Here is a 6,000-nt window from a genome sequence, read left to right on the forward strand (position 1 = left end):
AGCACACAACATCGCGTCGTGTCAAATCAAAAATCCAATTTGTGAACATTTGAATGTGAAATGAGAAAAATTATTAGGTCCACCGGGGGGATTGCTGAAGTGATCCTCATAATCTTTTTAACTAATAAAATGCTGTCATTTATGCAAATGTGACATCATTTAGTGGTTTTTTTTTTTTTTTTTTAATAATTCTTGTGCTAATTAAGAATCTAACTCACATTAGCATAAGTGGCATTATTTCATTAGTTGGAAGAGATGACCATTTTAGCAGTTCCCCCGGTATTCCTAATAGTTTCTCACGAAATGCACATTTTTTATAGAAGTTGTCAGAACCCTCTTGATGTGCTTTTTCTTGGCATGCACTGTTTTTTTTGTTGTTCTCTTGACCTCTTCAATTTTTTTTTTTTTTTAAGTCGTTCTCTTCAAATTAAACTTCCACGTCTACTATACTTTCGAACCTGATCATCGTATGCAAATTAAAAAAGATCATAAGATTGAAAATTGATGCTTATAATGTGTAATTGGGGAGTTGAATTGATGATTGATAATAACATTGGACCAGATTTCAATAATATCTTTACTTCCTTTAATAAAAGTCCAAAGTTAGGATTCTTCTTTTGCTATTTAAGGTTTTTAGGCTTTTTAAATAATAAAAATTGTACAATTGGTTCTTTGAATTCATGATTACCAGCAGTAATTGGATTTGATTATGGCTATAAGGCTATGTATTGATTCTAAATGATTTTGCTCAATGGAGATTTTTTTCTTTTTGAAAATTTCAAAATTAGTAAAAATAATTATAAATATATGTTTTATAACTAATATATATATATATATATATATATTATATGTTAATTATTTTTACTTACAAAAAAATTGTAATATTAGTTTTTATTGTATTATGTTTGTTGTAACAAATTTAATTTTTCTTTTTAAAAAAAATAAGAAATACTCAAAACATCATTAAAGCCTATAAAAGGGACTTCATTTGGCCCCAAAAACAATGATTATAAATTAATATAAACCCAATACTCAATTCTAATAACTAACATTTTTCCTTAACTTTTTCTAAATGCTTAACAGATTTTTGCATAAACACCACTTTTAGTTATTAAATTTTGTATCATTTTCTCATGCTTTGTGTTACATCTGTTTCCTACTCTATTTTTGTCAATGGATAACCAAAGGGCATGATACACCCTTCTAGAGGCATTCAACAGGGTGACCCTTTATCCCCATTTCTCTTTCTCTTATGCACAGAAAGTTTGTATGGTCTCATTAGCAAAGTAGCAAACTATGTTGATATTCAGGGCTATTCTTGCAGATGACAGTCTTTTGTTTTGTAGGGCTACTATTCAAGAGTGCCAAAAGATCATGGACATCTTGGATACCTATGCCTGGTGTTTGGGACAACAAATTAATAGAAGCAAAACTACCATCTTTTTCTGCGAGTCCACTTCTGAAAAAATTAGAGACCACATCAAATTAGCTTTAGGTGTTCCAGAAATAAAACAATATGAGAAATACCTAGGTTTTCCATCTTTTGTGGGGAGAAACGAGAAAGCTAGTTTCAACTATATAAAGGAATGTGTATGGAACAAGATTCGAGGGTGGAAAGAAAAGCTCCTATCTCAAGCAAGAAGGGAAGTTTTAATTAAGTGTGGTTCAAGCTAGGATAATGAGTTGCTTCAAAATCCCTGTGGGACTATGAATGGAGATTGAAAGCCTAATGAGGAAGTTTTAATGGGGACAAAAGAGAGATTGAAGGAAAGTCCACTAGGTCAAGTGGAAAACTCTTTGTCACCTTAAATCTGATAAAGGTATTGGATTTAAGGATCTAGCTCTTTTCAATGAAGCTTTATTAGCAAAGCAAGCATGGAGATTATTACATCACAATGACTCGCTCTTTTATTGGGTTTTTAAATCAAAGTTCTTCCCTAACTACTCTATCATAGAGGCTTTTGAATCTAGCTCCGGCTCCTATGCATGGCACAGCATCTTGAAGGGTCATGATGTTCTCTTGAAAGGTGCTAGGTGGAGAGTGGGCTGTGGGGATTCCATCTGGGTATGGCTTGATTCCTGGTTACCATCTTGTGATCATCCAAGGATTTTATCTCCACCTATTGCTGGTTTTGAGGAATAGATCTCATAGACCCGATTTCAAGATAGTAGGATTCTAATCTACTGCAAGGTTTATTTAATCCTCAAGAGGTCGAATTGATAATGAGCATTCCCCTATGTCATACCTATGTTGAGGATAAATTAGTTTGACCATTCATATCTTTGGGTACCTATACAGTATAATCAGGTTATTTTCTTGCAAAAGAAAATCCTAATAATCTAGCTACTATGAATCTGATTCACGATGGTGGAATTTGGAAGCTAGTTTGGGGCTTTTCTATTTGATAGGCCAAAAACGTATTGACCCCTTGTGATGAATTAATTGATTAATTAGTCAAGTTTATTAATTAATCAAATTAATATGTAATTGTACGTGGCAGCATAAACAAATCACCAATTAACTAAAGTATGCAGAGGAAATTAAATTGACACGGTGATTTCTTTATGAATGGAGAAAACCTACACGGCAAAAACCCCACCGGGTGATTTTAAGGTTACCACTCCTGAGAATCCACTATTATCAAAACATGTAGTTACAAATAAAGGAATCCCAATACTTTATACCAATCTACAGTTGAACCTTACCCCAATACTCAATTGGACTTGTTCTGTAGTGATAATCTTTCATTTTCAATGCACGGCTCCCAGTACGTGACTAATCAATTACACGGATCCCAGTACACGACTTGATCACCAACTTGAGAAGGATGTTGGCTGCGAAGTTTTTCTGTTCATCACATGATGAAGATCATGAAGTTGCTTGGTTACAAAACCCTATGGTGTACAAAACATAGCAGCTTCTTCAAGAGAAAGAAGAACTAGGGCAAATTAGGTTTCCGGTCACCCCTTTCTTCACACTTGTGGAATTGTGCTCTTGTGCAACTTCTGTCACCTTTTATTTCCCTCAAAATAATCTTTATATATGTTTAGGGCTGTGAGAAAAGAAAGCCCAAACATATATTCACGGATTGGATTGAAATCAGCTTTGAAAAACTAAATTTCATAAACCTCGATAGATAGCCATTTGTCGAGCTAGCTGTCGAGCCACGAGCTTCAGCGGTTTTTAAATTTCGATAGAATCTAGCTGTTGAGCTTTAAAATCCTACACTTTCTCACTTGATTCTTGGACAAACTTGCATGTCTTTAACACTTGAACTTGAAACCTTATTTCTTGAAGTATTAAACACATCCCAGATCTACCCAATTACAAGTAAAGTGCGTTTTGTCAAAGGATTTGCCAATTACATAAAATGTTGACATATGTTCCTAACATTAAATTGCATATGTCCTAACAATCTCCCCATTTGGCAATTTGTGACAAAACTACAACAAACAAATGAAATATGAGAGAAGTTATAAATCACTCAATTGGACTTGTTCTGTAGTAACAATCTCTCATTTTCAATGCACGGCTCCCAGTACGTGACTAATCAATTGCACGGATCCCAGTACACGACTTGATCACCAACTTGAGAAGGATGTTGGCTGCAAAGTTTTTCTGTTCATCACATGATGAAGATCATGAAGTTGCTTGGTTACAAAACCCTATGGTGTACAAAACATAGCAGCTTCTTCAAGAGAAAGAAGAACTAGGGCAAATTAGGTTTCCGGCCACCCCTTTCTTCACACTTGTGGAATTGTGCTCTTGTGCAACTTCTGTCACCTTTTATTGCCCTCAAAATAATCTTTATATATGTTTAGAGCTGTGAGAAAAGAAAGCTCAAACATATATTCACGGATTGGATTGAAATTAGCTTTGAAAAACTAAATTTCATAAATCTCGATAGATAGCCATCTGTCGAGCTAGCTGTCGAGCCACGAGCTTCAGCGGTTTTTAAACTTCGATAGAATCTAGTTGTTGAGCTTTAAAATCCTGCACTTTCTCACCTGATTCTTGGACAAACTTGCATGTCTTTAATACTTGAACTTGAAACCTTATTTCTTGAAGCATTAAACACATCCCAGATCTACCCAATTACAAGTAAAGTGCGTTTTGTCAAAGGATTTGCCAATTACATAAAATGTTGACATATGTTCCTAACATTAAATTGCATATGTCCTAACAATCTCCCCATTTGGCAATCTGTGACAAAACCACAACAAACAAATGAAATATGAGAGAAGTTATAAATCACTCAACTCATATTCACTTGTTGAATATAATAAAATCTATCCTAACACAAACTCTTGAAAAACTTTGTAAGAAAAGAGTTTATGGCAAGTAGACTTTGACAACCTGTATTTCTGAAACTCATCAAAGCATCTTAGTGTGAAATAGAAATAATAGATTGCATACATTATATAAGAAACATGTGTATAAAGATAGAAAAGAAACAACACATGGAGAGATAAAAGAAATATAAGTACATACAAGATGTCAAAATGTAAGTACAATGTATGTCAAAATGGTCACAAGACCAATATACAAGATCTAATGTATCTGAAATAGAGATAAAAGAAAAAGATACATACAAGTCCTCATTACATCCCTCAATATACACTCCCCCTATCTCCTAAACTAACCCTCCCCCTATGAGTATGACTACTCTCATCTCGAAACTACTCCCCCTTTTTGTCACAAGTGACAAAGGGGTAAGTACATCAAGTAGACATGTCATCATCACTCGGAGAGCCATCATCATCATCCTCAACATCATCAACACTGCCGGAGCCATCATTCTTATCCTTAGATGCCTTGGGAGAGGAAGCCACTGTGTAACCACCCATCACATCCTGTCGTCACGCGATACGACTGACATAGGTGTTCACCTAACACAACTCATCGCTGAGAGTGTTAAGACGAGCATCCATGCGCACAAGCTGTGTCCTGATGGCCTCAAGTGTCACTCCACCCGCTAAAAAAGAAGGAGCAAAGGTGGATGGAGCAGTAGAAGCCAAAGGAGCCGCTGTCTCTGTTCGGGGCTGCCTTGAGTGAAGCTATGCAAGACTCCGCTTAACGGTAGCGGTGTCAATGGTACACATGAATGTGAAGCAGGGAGACTCAGAATAGGAGAAAGAAAAGTGGCGAAGGAGTCTCGTGATAGCAGAAGGAAAAATAAGCTTATCACGAGTTGTCGTGTCCTTATAGATATCTATAAGGGAGAGTATAAAGTGTGAAGGAAAGTCAATAAAGATATCCTTAGTGAGGGACAACAAAAATCGAGTACGAGTCTCTGTGATAATGTTATAATGAGACAATGGATGAAGAACAAATATCATCAACATGTTTAGGAATCTCGGACCTTTAGCAAAGGCCGAGCAAAAGGTGTTTTGACGATCACCCCAAAATGATGGTGTCTCACAAAACAGAGATGCGAGTTCGTCTTTGGACACTATCCTCAGACGCGCATAACCAGGGTAGTCAGGATGCGTTACCCTAGGCACGTGTTGTACCTCAGAAACAATCTCCGGAGTAACTACCATGCGTATACCTCGAATGCGAATAGAAAATTGAGATATAGAGTAATCAAATCTGTGCATATTGGAGTAAAACTCTTGTATGATCACGGAAGGGCATGTGACTGGGGCACCACATAGTGACTCCCAACCCTTACTGTAGATGATAGTGGGCAGGTCAGTGTCAGAGAAGTCTGACAAAACGATTTGGCATTCCGAATGAATGCCGCGTAGTGAAAAGTTCTCTAAGAAGTCTGATTTGGCCTTTTCATCACGGAATCGGATGTGTGAGGGAGTGGGGTCAGATGGAGAAGAAGAAGAAGATGCCCCGGAACGAAGAGAGTTCCAGGACGAAATAGACTTACACTTAAGTGCCATGACACAACTAACGTAAGAGGGAGAGAAAGAAAGAAAGAAAGGGAGACAATCAAAAGAGTACCAAGCAGTTTTAATATCAAATGATAAAAACAAGAAGGTACGTAT

Source organism: Quercus lobata, chromosome 6 (assembly GCF_001633185.2).
Source record: "Quercus lobata isolate SW786 chromosome 6, ValleyOak3.0 Primary Assembly, whole genome shotgun sequence".
Classification (NCBI taxonomy): domain Eukaryota; kingdom Viridiplantae; phylum Streptophyta; class Magnoliopsida; order Fagales; family Fagaceae; genus Quercus; species Quercus lobata.